At 43.6% G+C, this 15,000-nt stretch overlaps 1 protein-coding gene across 1 annotated transcript in view; it reads left to right on the top strand.

The window, feature by feature from the left end:
- The window catches only part of znf385c (zinc finger protein 385C), a 64,946-nt gene that overhangs the window by 16,606 nt on the left and 33,340 nt on the right, over window positions 1-15,000 (top strand). The window lies entirely within an intron of this gene.

The raw sequence follows: 15,000 nt of genomic DNA, 5'->3' as shown, positions 1-15,000 counted from the left end.
ATACACACACACACACACACACACACACACACACACACACACACACACACACACAGAGCACATCTCTGGGAGCTCATGTAATGGTGTTTCCTTGGCATTCTCGAGCGCTTCAAACGGGAGATTAGTCAGATCAAAGCGGGACAGTGGCATATTGAGACCTGAGCCAGAGCTGCCTGTGTCTGCAGTCGTCGCAGGAGACGCGTCGCCACGGCTTTGAGGCTCTGCTGACACACACACTGGCACATTGCAGTTCATTTCACACTCTTTTTGCATATATAGGAGCTTTTACTCAATCATAACTGCATACTGCATTTCCCACAAAAGTAGTCATATATAGATTATAAATATACTATATATATATATATATTTGTGTGTGTGTGTGATATATTAAATATATGATAATATTATATAGTATAATTGATTATAAAGTGATAATCAGTTATACTATGATAGTGTGTGTGTGTGTGTGTGTGTGTGTGTGTGTGAAATCATTTTTTTTAAATGAAGTTGTGACAAACCATCATATTGGTGATGGATGGATGCTGATGCTGATGGCGGTGATGGTGGCAGTGACGATGATGACGGTGATGATGACAGCGGCAGCTGAGATGATGATAGTCGTTACGAGGGCAATTGAAAAGCAGCAGGCATGGCAATGGTGATAACGGCTATTAAATTGATTATGCAAACCCAAAATGTCGCTAAATTCGGCGGCACAGGCTACGTGGGCTAGCATGGTGACCGCGCTGGTGACGGTTATTGAAAAGGCTCACCGATGCCATTGCTCGTTCAGTCTGCCATTGCGTTCTTTCACCATCGTTTCTCCCCTTTCCTGCTTATTCCCTTCCTCTCTTTCGTCCCTCGCTTTCCTTATCTTTCACTCGCTCCTCTCTTTCGTCCCTCGCTTTCCTTATCTTTCACTCGCTCGCTCTCTCTAATCTCCCCACCTCTGTCTTATTTCCCTTCTATTATTTTGTTCATTCCTTTTCGTCGCTAATTTTCCCTTTCAGATTCCTCCTCTTATTTTTTATTTCAAATTTGTTCATGTCCCTCCAACCCTCCATTTTATTTATTTATTTTCTATTTTTTTATATAAAAAAATCCTATCATTCCTCCATCCCTCCTGCTCTCATATACCTCCTCCAGTCAATCTCGTCAGGTGTTTTTGTTTTCTTTCAATCGTATTTTCTTTTCACTTCTGTTTTTATTTGTCTCTTACTTATACTCTGTCCTTTCCTCTTTCTTGTCTTAACCCTGCTGCATATTCCCTCCTTTCACTCATCTGTTCTTTTTCAGCCTCCTCTAATTCCGTCATTGCCCTCGTTCTTCTCCTCTCAGTCTGTCTCCATTCTCTTTTTTTCTACCTCTCTCTCCTTTTCTTTATTTCTCCACCTTTTCTTTATGACCTCCTGATTTCTTCATCTAATTTTTGCTCTTTTTTTCTTTCTTTCTGTCTTTCTCTCTCTTTCCATCCTTTGTCACTCCATTTCTCTACCTTTCTCCTCCTCTCGCATTTCTTCATCCCTCTCTCCCTCTCTCTTTGTCTGTGTTCTCTGAGGGTGTGTGTGATTGGGGGTGAGCTTGACCCCCTGCAGGGGTACCCGCCTGTGACTGACAGATAGCCCAGCCCCAGCTAGATGGCAGCCAGCGTGGGTCTGATTAGGGTGTGTGTGTGTGTGTGAGTGTGTGTGTGTGTGTGTGTGTGTGTGTGTGTGCATGTGTGCATGCATGCCTGCATATCTGTTTGAGTGTGATTTTGTGACTGAATGTGTGTTTGCATAAGTGATTGTGTGTGTGTGTGTGTGTGTGTCTGGCTGTGATAAAGCTGTCCCAGGTGTATGTGTAGTATTTATCTGAGATGTGTGCATTTTAGTCTAAAATGTATTTCGGAGCAGCAAGCTTGAGTCCTAATCTGTATTGGAGGTTGGAGGCTTGTCTCCTGTCTTTGCGCGTTTCTGTGTACTTTTTATGTGTGTGTGTGTGTGTGTGTGTGTGTGTGTGTGTGTGTGTGTGTGTTTATGACCACATCTGATTGTGTCTGTCTGTTTGCAAATATTTTTCTGTGAATGGCCGTGTGTCAGTTGAGCCTGCATAGAAAGTCCTCTCTTCCTCACTGAACTGTGTCTGTATCTCTGTGTATGTTAATGTGTGCGAATGAGATTGGTGATGTCTCTCTGTGTGTGTTTTGACTTGTCTCTGTTTGTGGTTGTGTGTGTGTGTGTGTGTGTGTGTGTGTGTGTGTGTGTGTGTGTGTGTGTGTGTGTGAAATGTGTGTGTGTGTGTCATCCATGGCTGTATAGACAGCCATTTCTCTCCTTTCCCCTCTGTCTCCCCTTCTCCCTTTCTCCTTCTCTCTCTTTCTCTCTTTCTCTCCCTCTCTATGTTGGCACTGGCACCTGACTCCCGGGCAGACTGCTCGCAGTGCCACCCCCCCCAGGGCCGGGCATATGCTGCCTCCGCGGGGAATTGGCGTAAATGTGCAGCACAGAGATAAACGGCGGTGGCGGTGGCGGTGGCGGTGGCAGCGGTGGCGCGCGGGCACAGCCGCCAGCGCCCAGATAAACACGCCACCGTCCTGCGTGGCACCGCGCTCCGCCGAGTCGAGTTGAGCCGTGCCGAGTCGCCTCCGACGCGTCGCACAGAGGCAGTACGGCACCCAGCCCCCGCGGGTACACCTGCACCACATGCAGCATCAGCAGCACAGAGATGCACAACAGTCAGGGAGGAGGAGGAAGAGGAGGAGGAGGAGGAGGAGGAGGAGGAGGACGACATGTTAGTACATGTCAGCTGCACAGCAAAGAGAAATCAGCAACACTCCAGCAGTCTGTCAGAGACGTAAGATGAGAATGGGGTGTACAGACTACAGAGGAGAATAATAATATGTGAACAGCACACAGTACGGTATATAGTATATATACAGGGCTGCTCAATTATGGCCGAAATGATCATCACAATTGTTGGAAGTCATATTTCGTAAGTCATATTTGAATTTCGATGAATCACCCAGCAAGAAGTTATATGAGACACACAGCAGTGTCATTAGGAAACAGCACAGCACAGCACAGCAGTGTGAACGTAACATCCAGAGAAAATCATAGATTAAGAAAGGATGCGTAGTGAGTAGCAAAGAGATGATCAGAGCCCAGGGCACAGGGATAGGCTAGGGTGTGTGTGGGACGCCACAGCCAGAGTATGGAGATATGGGCCATATATATACACACAATCACATGAGTACTCAGCTGAATTATACTCATCTGAAAATGACTGGACATGAAAGGCTCTGTCCATCCCATGAAGCAAAGAACAGGTCAGAGGGAGTGTGACGGAGCTCCACTGTCAGGGCTGCTGGAAGTCCATAGCAAAGCCCATGCTATTTGGCCAGATTATTTGGTCAGACATTGTGGTAAAGTGTGTTTACCAGTTTGGTTTAGTTCAGTTAAACTTTATTGGCATTAGTATGTTAAAAAATACAATGACATACTTGTGCTCTCTCGCTCTCTCTCTCGCTCTCTCTTCCTCTTTCTCTACCTTTACATAAAGGACACACTCTCACAAGGGTGTTTGTGGATTCGAGGGGGTGGGGACTTTGTATGTAACCAACATTGCATTACAAAATCTAATTTTGGTTGAGGTAGCTGTAGTGTAGTTCAATTTGCAACATGGGAATTGTATAGTACAATTAGATCTAAGGGGGTAATATGACCGAGAAATATATATATTTATTTTCAATGCTGTGCATTTATTTATTTAATTGAAATGAAACAAGCTGACATTCCCCAGTAACTAGGGTCATGTATGTCATATCACCTATTATTTACATTTACATTACATTAACATATTCAATATATATACCCTATATGTTATTTAAACTGGAGCTTTAGATATTAGTATGCACCACCGCAAAAAAACAATGAAAGGACTGTAAGAATTTACAACATAACAGTAAACGTTGTATCTAGGTGCAAGAGCATAGAGGATTTGCTTTTTGCCTCCAAATCTATGTAATTTAGGGGCTATATTTGACCTATCATATGACACCAGCCATGTAAAGCAGCTGACCAAGTCACGCTTTTTGCATCGAAGACGCAGAAGTCCATTTATCTCAGTAGTGTTTTGCACAGAGCTAGAGATGCCGCTAACACACACATCTCGTCTCCTCCCGCATCAAACGACGACTGCAACTCACTCCTCTCATTACTCACTAAATCTGCTCCAGACCGCCAACAGGCCACCCAATACGCTGCTGCAAGACTGCTCACTACTTCAAATAGACCATCTCCCATCATCACCACCCTACTCGTGTCATCCCACTTTCTCCCACTTATTACTGGATCCAATTGAAAATTCTCACACTCACATGCAGAGCCCACGACGGTCAGGCACCTACCTATCGGACCAACATCTATACTCTGAAGCTGGCTCCATAAGGTCTAATAGCCTAAATGTACTGTCCGTTCCCCGCACTCGCCTCAAGACTGTTGAGTCTGCTGCTCCCAGACTATGGAGTGTGCTTCCTCCGCTCATTCAGCTCGTCCATTCCACTGACTCCTTTGAGAAATGTCTCAAAACACATCTGCTCAATGTTGCATTTGGCTAATTGTTAATGCTTTAGCTAAATGTTTCATGTATGGCATGCACCCTGGTGTATTGTGCCATTGTGCACACAATATTTCTCTGTGTTTGTGTTTCCTCTTTTGTATATAGTGCATTGTTTTTGTTTACTTATTGCATTTTCTTTTTTTAATCCTCGTAAAAAAGTGCTTTGCAACTCCTGTCTGTGAAAAGTACATTGTGACTTTTTTTTCTTACTTACTTTTAGGATTTGTCATTTAAAATCAGCTAGGGAAATAAATAGAAGTCAATGCAGAGATCAAAAGCAAATCCAAATTCCGGGGAGAAAACAGTTATTGTTACCGTTTCATTAACGTATTAGCGGGCTGTCTCTTTGATTTTCCCTGTAACGACCTAAATGAACTGCTCCTATTGACATAGATTAGCCCCCGCAGCCTTTTGTCATGCTGTCACAGTGTAAACGGCTGCAAAGGTCAAGTTGACCTTGATGGGGCTGGAGAATAGCATCCCATGAGACAGGCCTCAGGTCAGAGAGGCTAACGGCTCTGTGCGCTACTGACAACATCATGTAGGTCGCAAGAGACAGACGTTTTGCTGCCGTACCTGTGCTATCACATAATGTGATCAATACATTTCTTGAATCTTGTAACGGGCTGGTAACAGGCTTCGAGACTACTGAGCTCTGCAGGTGTTTGCGTGGGGGTGGATTTGTGTGAGTCACTACCGATTTCTTGGTCAAGGATTGTGTATTTTTAGTTACCATTGTGCTTGTTGGTAAGCGTCACATCTGAATGGGTGTGTGTGTGTGTGTGTGTGTGTGTGTGTGTGCGTGCGCGTGCATTAAATGGATATGGTTGCAGTTGTATTTAGTGTTTATGTGTCTGTATAGTGTGCACGTGCACCAACAACGGCTCATGTTGGGATAAGAATCCCCTCGTCAGTCTGTCAGATTCTATTGTGTTCTTTGTGGCGCAGCGTGGACAGGTCTCCCTTTCCTCTCTGGCTGTTCTGGACAGACCCTCACTGGCTGGCTCAGGAAAGGATATGTTCCCAGCACTCTGTACTGGGGCCAGGCAACTGCATACACACACACACATGCGCGTGCGCGCACACACAAACACACACACACACACACACACACACACACATACACAAAGCACAGATGTGCTGTTGGCAGAGCCCAAGACGGGCCTTAGGCGGAGGGGCTTCCAGCGAGTGAGAGAAGGAGCAGCACAATGAAAGAACAAATGAGTAGCTTTGCCGTCGCCCCATTTAAAGGGCTCGGTAGGCAAGGATTTGCTGAAGACCAGTCAAACAGTCGAAATGGAGCTGCACAAAATCTTCTGCTTTCAGTGTGTGTGTGTGTGTGTGTGTGTGTGTGTGTGTGTGTGTGTGTGTGTGTGTGTGTGCGTGTGTGCACGCGCCGTGTTTGTGTGTGTGTGTGTGTGTGTGCACGCGCCGTGTTTGTGTGTGTGTGTGTGTGTGTGTGTGTGTGTGTGTGTGTGTGTTGAGGGGGATAAGTGAAAATAAGCCAAATGTAATCCATTTTGCATTTGCCTAACAATGGTTTTCATTTCTAAAAATATTAACTATGCAGCATATCCTTAAGGTCTGACTGAATTCACTGCACATGTATCTGTGTCTTTGTGTGTGTGGACATGTGTGTGTGTGAGTGTGTTAAGGCATAGCATGATTACTGGACTTGCCTGAATAATTGTTGTCATGAATGCAACTGCATTGCAGTTACACGTAATACAAAACAACAAAAAAGATGGACGCAATGGTGTTGTGCGGTATGCATGAATGACAGTTGCATTAATTGCCTTTTAGCCTGATGAAGGCTGCAAATTTCGACGTTAGAAAAAAGAATAGAAAATAAAAAAAATCCTTTTCCAAACACACCAAAAAAATGGCGGCGCCCAAAAAGCGCAATTGAGTTGCTCCCCCTCCCTCAGCCGTGGCGAACATTCTCCTTTTTTAAATCGAAATCGCTCCTCTGCTCCGCCAGCCATGACGTCACCGCCCCAAGGCTACATGCTCATTGGCTGAGGCGGAGCTTTTATAAATATATGAAATGTCAGCTCTTCCCATTGGCATCTTGTACACACATACACACACACACATACACAAATACACAAATACACACATACCCCCTCCTTTCCCTTCCCCCTCCTCCTCCTCCCCCTCCTCCTCATCCTCTACGGTAATGTGAGTTTAATTTGCTGAGAAGGTTGGGCCTGTCCGCAGCGTTAGCGCTACTGTTTGTCTGGCTGACCCCACCACCTCTCTGGCTCTGGGGCAGTCTGGAGGACCAAGGTTAATTTGACCCCCACTGCGTCACATGATACGGCAGTGTGACTGTGTGTGCGTGTGTGTGGAGAGAGATAGAGAGAGAGAGAATGAGTGTGTTTGGGTGTGTGTGTGTGTGTGTGTGTGTGTGTGTGTGTGTGTGTGTGTGAGAGTGTGAGAGTGAGAGAGAGAGAATGTGAGTGTGTGTGTGTGTGTGTGTGTGTGTGTGTGTGTGTGTGTGTGTGTGTGTGTGTGTGTGTGTGTGTGTGTGTGTGGGTGGGTGGGTGGGTGGGTGTGTGTGTGTGTTGGTGTGTGTGTGTGTGCGTGTCTGTCCTTGAGTTGTAGTGAGAGTAATTCCTGTCCTTGGGAAACTGGTGTGTCCTTAATTTTAGGATTGGCTCTTGTAAATACTGATGCCTCTTTGAATCCATTTCAGTGGACATGGTGTTTGTGTCATTGTGTGTGTGTGTGTGTGTGTGTGTGTGTGTGTGTGTGTGTGTGTGTGTGTGTGTGTGTGTGTGTCTGTCTGTGTGTGTGTGAGAGGGAGAGAGAGTGTGTGAGAGTGTTAGCGTTTGAGAGAGAGAGTATATGTGTGTGTGTGTCCATATGTGAGTGCAGTATGTTTGTGTGGGTCCTCACGTGACTAGCCCTGTCAATCATTGGACTGCATACTGCAAACCATAGCATGCATGCCCCTATAAACATATAAACCTTTAGCTGCTCTGGATGTTATCTGACCTGTGTCTTAATAGCTCTATAAACTGCATAAACATTTGACCACCTGATGAGACTTTATGCATTAACTGTCCCCACCGGCATGTGCCGCATCTAAGCCTGATGCGCTCCTGAGTCTGCAGCTGTCCTCTTATCTCCTACCCCTCAGCTTCTAGTGCTGTGTGTTTGCATATAAGTGTGTGTGTGTGTGTGTGTGTGTGTGTGTGTGTGTGTGTGTGTGAGAGAGAGAGCGAGAGTGTGTGTGTGTGTGTGTGTGTGTGTGTGTGTGTGTGTGTGTGTGTGTGCATGCATACACACATGCAAATTGTACTACAGTAGCAGTGCCGTGTGGTGGCTTTATCCCAGCACCTACAGTATGCACGTTAGTCTATCACTGTGCTTGTCCAGTTGTCTGCCTGCACATTCCCCTCCCCTCTCCCCCTCCCCTCTCCCCTTCTGTCCCCCTCCTGTTTCTCATGACCCAGTGGCCCCTCACACCCCACCAGCCAGGAGCATCAGTGACCTTAACTCCCAGACAAGACCCCCATCCTGTGGTGCACATGTTAAGCTCCTGGAACAAACACATTGTTCCAACATTGTGGAGTGCACTTTACCGTCTTTAACAGTTTATTTACAAGGGTTAGCATATCTCAGAGATTGTACAGGATCATCTGGCTTTGGGTGAGAATGCGTATGCTGGATTTGGTGTCACTGGTTGATGTTGTGAGACACGCGAAAGGGTAATCTGTCACCGGACTGCTTTTTTTCCTGTTCTTTTATCTGTTGTAAAGCAACGGCGTAGCCAGAAATAATTAAAGTGTGCCTGTGGGATTTTAAGTGACCTTGACCGAAAGCAAAACATTATCAGAAAAAAAAACAGTTTTTATTCTTATTTTAAGACCTCGTCTAAAACAGAATTCAGAGCCCATTTGCTCAAATGGTTGTGTCAATACATCAACTACTCTGTTTATTAGCAACATTAAACTGTGAGTCTATTGCCCGGGTAAATTCTTTAAAAAAAAAAATAAAAAAAACACGATTGCTTCAGATGAAAGGGTTAACGTCTTGAAAGAGAACTGGTTTCACATTATGTTAACTGTAATTGTCAGAAGTAGCAGACAAAGCCTGTAAGCTATATTGTAATTCAAATGTGTTTCAGTAAAGCAGCATATAGTTTACACACACACACACACACACACACACACACACACACACACACACACACACACACATACACATATGCACACTGGAGTCTGGACACAACACATTTTTAAAACTTCATCCAAAAGGATTTAAACAAGTCATATGCCAGACACAACATAGCATGTAGAACATTCATATATACCTCTCTGGCATGATAAATCACGATGGCATAGCCTACAGGTCAGTGGCTTGGAGCAAGCTATGTCTGTTCTAGTCTATAGGTGACATGTTTGTGGACTAACTGGGAGTAAACTCCATATTAACATCACTGCAGGAGTCATTTGTATTTATCACACTGTAGCATTGGTGGGTTTTCGTGACTTAATGTTTCTCATAATTCTGTGCAAGCGTTATTGTGAGTGAGATAATATGTAATTGTCTGTTGATTAGGTTTAGTCAGCGTTTTCTCTGTTGTGTATTTATCCGCATATTTCTCATTTGTCAGTATTTGTAGTGTCTCTTGTAGTTAATTATGCCTTGTGTGCTGTAGTTAGCCTTTGTGAATGTCTGTGTTGACATTGAACGTGCGTTGCGTGTTTGTCCATCAGTCCCCCCTCCGTCAGTGAGGTTAAATAGTAGTGATAGTGCAGAGGATCTGATACTATTATGGTCTGTAATGCTGCAAACATCTTGCGAGCGTGCCTCTCTATGAGCCAGTGAAGCACAAGCATCTCATTCATCCTTGTGCCAACATTAAACGTGGGCGGCTCAGGCAGACCCGCAGCTATGTTTGAATTTACCAACGTGCAGAAATAATGCTCTGCAAATAAACTTGCCTCAACCTTCCCTACAGAGTAAAGGGAGTCACAAATGTGTTTTTGTGTTGCTAGTGGATACCTTATTAAATGAAGTGGGAGTGTTGTTGATCAGAAGTGTTTTTAATATTCTAAGTTTGTGATTGTTTTTGTCTTTTTTTTTAAGAGAAAAGGCACTCCAAGATAATTATACATTTGATATGACATGCTGCTATCCTAAACCTAAATGATTTGGAAGTATTACACTAAACTGCTTTCCCCCAAGACTTGGGGAAGCGGCGAACATTGAGTCAATTACAGAAGTTCAGCAATGTCCCACTGTGCTGTAATGAAATTTCGATGCTCTGTGTTTTGGATGACTTCCACACGGGCCCAGGGATTATTGCCCAGATCCACTCAGAGTGGTGGAGCCGCGCTAGCACTAAGGGTGGCACTAATGCACTCCTGCTTGTCTATAGGCAGTTTATTTCAGCTGCAGTGGGGGAATGCACACACACACACGCACACTCTCATGTATGCTCTCGGTCTCTCTTTCTTCCAGACAAACACAAACACACACACAAATACACACACACAGACACACACACAGACACACACAAATACACAGACGCACACACACACACACACACACACACACACACACACACACACACACAGTTAGGACTTGTCTGTTTCTCTGGGTACCACAGAAACCATCTTGATTAATGTGCCACAATAAGAACAATGATATACGCACGCCAGCAGGGCTATCGCCATAGCAGCAGACAGCAGGCGGCCCTGGCCCTGGTTACTGCAACATCTATGGCTGTGGCACACACACACACACACACACACACACACACACACACACACACACACACACACACACACACACACACACAATGGTGATAAGCATTCATATTAACACACAGACATCACATATTCTGGGCCCACTACTCTTTAATCATGACAGACTGCAGTTTAATCAGTGAAGTGTTAGAGTCTGACCTGTGACTAACCTTCTTAAGTTGGCCTCTCTCTAGTCTCTACTGAGTGCACTCCTGAGCTTCTGTGCACCACTGCCGCTGCTCTTTGTAGATCCTGGCCACTCCACTGCACTTTTAATGGGCAGCTAAATTGGACAGCTCAGCAAGAGGTGTGCCACCTCTTGCCTCAAACAGAGGCAATACACACACTGTCTGTCTGTCTGTGTGTCCTTCCCTCTCTAGCGCTCTCTCTCTCTCTCTCTCTCTCTCTCTCTCTCTCTCTCACACACACACACACACACACACACACACATACACACACACACACATGTATAAACACACACTTTACACCACATGCTCTCACACATAGATACACTCAAACACACACTGCATTTTTTCAGGTCATTCCGTTTGACATGTATCGTTCAACCAGAGATAAGGGTCATTGCTCATCGGCTGCAGTAAATGTCACCAAAGCAGGATTTTCATCATATTCCATTTTTATGGAGGTCTTTTTTTTCAGACATTTTGTCTGTTTGTTGATATATTTTTAATGAAGCAACTTCATGCTAAATTCTGAAGCATTAGAGAGTCTGTTTGATAGTCGTCTGGGCATAGGCAGTGCCATCCCACCTCCTTCTCCTCACATCATATCGGTGTCATTTAGCTGATGGGCCTTTCGCCAGCCTCACGACTTAATGCCCGGGGACGATGGATGTGGATTTGCACGCTAATCTGTAATTGCTTGTCAAGTCACTCAGTTAATCCTTTGATAGAGAAATTGCATCCCCGAAATATTCGTATATATATATATATATATATATATATATATACAAAATTAAACATAAAATATAAAATGGTGTCTTGGTATTAGCTTAGCACGTTATTTTTTTTTAAGAAAACCTTTTTAAAATGGTGACAGAAAATAAACAAACTGTTCACTGCGTGGCCAGAAAGCATCACATGCTGCGTGTCCTCATAAGTCCTATGCACGTAGGAATTTCAGACATCAGGGAAAAACAAATCGTACTCTTTTATGAATGGCTACATAAATATTGCGCTCTTTGTTTTATGACATCTTTTTTATTACAGACACATAAAGCACATAATCAATTTAATTTACCATCTTTCTTATTCCATTGAATGGATTGATGGTGATTATATTTCCGCCCTCTCCAGAGTTCTTCTGGCAGTTACATTATCGTTTCAGTTCTTGGATTGCTGTTTTTGATAGGTTGTTAATATAAAAGAACAAAGATATTTTGTGTTTTCATTGAAAATGACTCAACAAAAATGTTGTGCTATTTGAGAAATCTGTCTCTACACAGCCCCTATTTTCCTAAGCACATCAATGCTCAGTAATAATAGTGCAAGTATGCCACAGCAACAACGACTGATAAAAAAAAAATGCATTTGGCCCGTCCTTCTAAATCTTCAATCACCATATCATCGGTTAGTAAGAAAGACCTGAATGAGTTGTGTTTGGTTATGTTATTTTGCAGAAGTGTGCATTTCAGTGGGCTCAAATGGTTCACTCTTATTACCCCTAATGTTCTCAAACAGACAAGAGCCTGCCTCTGCTGCCGCATGAAACAACTCTCCAGCCCGATTTCCAGGTCCTCTTCCACCTCCACTATCAAGCTGAGGCCTCACAAGAGACACTCAGGGGGAATAGTGAGAGAGCTGAGAGGGGTTTTTGGACAGTGACAATGATGGTGTTTGATGAAAACTATGCAAACGAGAACTAGCCTGAATGGATCTATCTGGCATATTTACATGATGGACTTAAGTGCAGATGTTAATTAATGGGCTTTGTCCCTTTCAAATGAGTAAACATGAACACATCTTGAATTATTTAGGGTACATCAGCTCTAGATCATCATATTAGACATCATACTAGATCATCATATTAGTCATTTTTTATTCTTTTTATCTTTTATTTACTTTTGTATTCATCTTTTGGAAACTGATCTTAATGCATTAAATAAAAAATGAGGAAATATCCAACCTTTAAGGACATTCATTTCCGTTGTGAATGAATAATGTATTGTATGTAATAATAGATAAATGTTTTTCCTTAAAATACAGGGGTCAAAAGTATTGGAACCCCTATGTTAAATTCCCATAGAGGCAAGCAGATTTTTATTTTTATAGGCCAGTCATTTCATGGGTCCAGGATACTATGCATCCTGATAAAGTTCCCTTGACCTTTGGAATTAGAATAACACATTATCACATACCCTTCACCATCCCTAGAGATTGGTTTGGTGTTTTTTTTTTTTTAGTTAGCCTATTAGCAGGTTTGATTTGCATTGAGTGCAATGAGAATGAAACCAGCTAAAAGGCTAATTGGAAAAAAAAAACACCACTATTAAGTCTAGCGTGTTCAAATACTTATGGAAGTGTCTGTATATCACACACACACACACACACACACACACACACACACACACACACACACACAAACATATAATATTGTATATACTGAGCATTAGGTTCAATACAGTGTGTCAAATGTGCCGATTGCAGTCATAAGAACAGTAGGCTTTTTTGCACGCAGCCCATGTTTCAAATTCAAGTTACCCAACCAAAGTAAATGGCGGACCATATATCAGCTTAGTTAATTAATGACAAAACATTTGACACCATTTAAAAAAAAATTACCTGCTTAAACAGTATGTGTTGGGCATCAGCAATATTGTCTTGCCAGTATATGAATTGTCAATATTGAGGCTAGCAGTGCTTACAGGCTTACTGTATCAAAAATTAAATACTAATTTAATCACTGTTGTGATGTTTATGTATCCCTAATTTGATTGGTATTGTTTTCAGACAGTGACAAGGTTTTATATGGAATTAGCGAGAGTACTGCATTTCCTGGGTTATCATCTTTTGTTTTTGTGTTATGCCCATGGAAGAATACTCCCTGTAATGTTTATGAATTACAAGGTATTTGTTGTTTTTCTGGCACTTTGCGGTTAATCTGCTCTGGTACTGCAGTGTTGTGTGGTCTGCCTCCTCCTGTTACTACTGTGGAAAGGGTTATTATGAGGAAATTATTCAACTCCATTTTATTCATTTGTTCGCTCGGTATTCAACTTAATTTCCTTTGTGAAAAGAATTGCCGCTTATTGGTCTACTACTAGATGCAGAATATTTCAGTCAAATTGCCAGTGTACTGTAGGCTACTGTGCAGTGGGGTTCCACCCAGTTGTTAAGAGTTTGTTCCCATGCCTTGAACAAAGTATATCCATTTGGAATTCAAATAAATGTGGATGGATTTGAGCAGCCTCTGAAGTTAGGCGCAATATGTGGCAGTTCACTGCTCCCATTATGACTACCATCATAATCAACATTATTTCTAATTTATCTTATTGAAAGGGGACCCATGTGTTTCTCAGTAAGAAAAACATGCAACCATTTGAATTAATTCCAAACCACAGTATCACAAATTTAATTTTACATATTTCAAACAGTGTATGAAGTTGTTTATAATTGGATGGGGTTCATTTTCCTTCATTATTATTGTAATTTTAATCAGCATTATTATTCATTTTAGCATTATTAATGACCCTCCTTGGCTGTCCAGCTCTGAGGGCTCCCTCACTGGCCAGGCCACATCATCCGCTCCCACCACACCACAAGTTCACTCCGGTATACACACACACACACACACACACACACACACACACACGCACACACACACACACATACACACACACACACACACACACCACAAGCTCACTGCAGGCTGGACTTTGCTCAGCGCGGTGCGGTCTGACATGCCGGCGCAATTAGCAGTTCTAAACAACAGTGTTGGTGCCCGGGCGCTGGCCTGCCCTCTGCCCAGCCTCCCCCACTCTGACCCGGGGCGGGCGGCCTTGACGCTAACCGCAGCTGGCACGCCCCCCTGGCCCCCGGCACGGCCGCGCATTAGCCGCAGTTTGCCCGAGAAAAGTTTGCAGTGAAGTGACATGTCACATCTTCAGGATCTCCCTCTATCTCTCGCTCCCTCTGTCTCTCTCACACACTCTCTCTCTCTCCTTCCCTCTCTCTCATGCTATTCCCTCTTTCTCTCTCTCTCTCTCTCCTCTCTTTTGCCCTAACTGGACTGTCTCGCTCTGCCACTTTTATCTGTCACTTGTTCACTATATGCCTTTCAGTCTCTCGCACCTCTTCTTCTTTTTGCCTCTCCTCATCTCTTGGACTCTCCTCCCTCTCTATCTCTCTCTCAGTCTATTCCTAACCCTCTCTACCTCTTCTTCCAAGCTTCACTGCCTCTCTCTCTCTCTCTCTCTCTCTCTGTCTGTCCTCTCAAATGCCCAAAGCAGCCGTAATAATTAAAAGACTGAATGTTTCTAATTAGATAGAGCGTTGGGGAATGGGGGGAGGGAGGACTTGGGGGGGGAAGATGGCAGAAATTGGACGGCTGGTTCTCACATTATGGGCACTGCTCACTCATAAACACACACACATATGCACACATGCAAATGCAAATGCAA

Source organism: Sardina pilchardus, chromosome 22 (genome assembly GCF_963854185.1).
Source record: "Sardina pilchardus chromosome 22, fSarPil1.1, whole genome shotgun sequence".
In the NCBI taxonomy this organism is placed as follows: domain Eukaryota; kingdom Metazoa; phylum Chordata; class Actinopteri; order Clupeiformes; family Clupeidae; genus Sardina; species Sardina pilchardus.
Note: the sequence above shows the minus strand (reverse complement) of the source record. Positions and strands in the feature narration are given on the sequence as shown.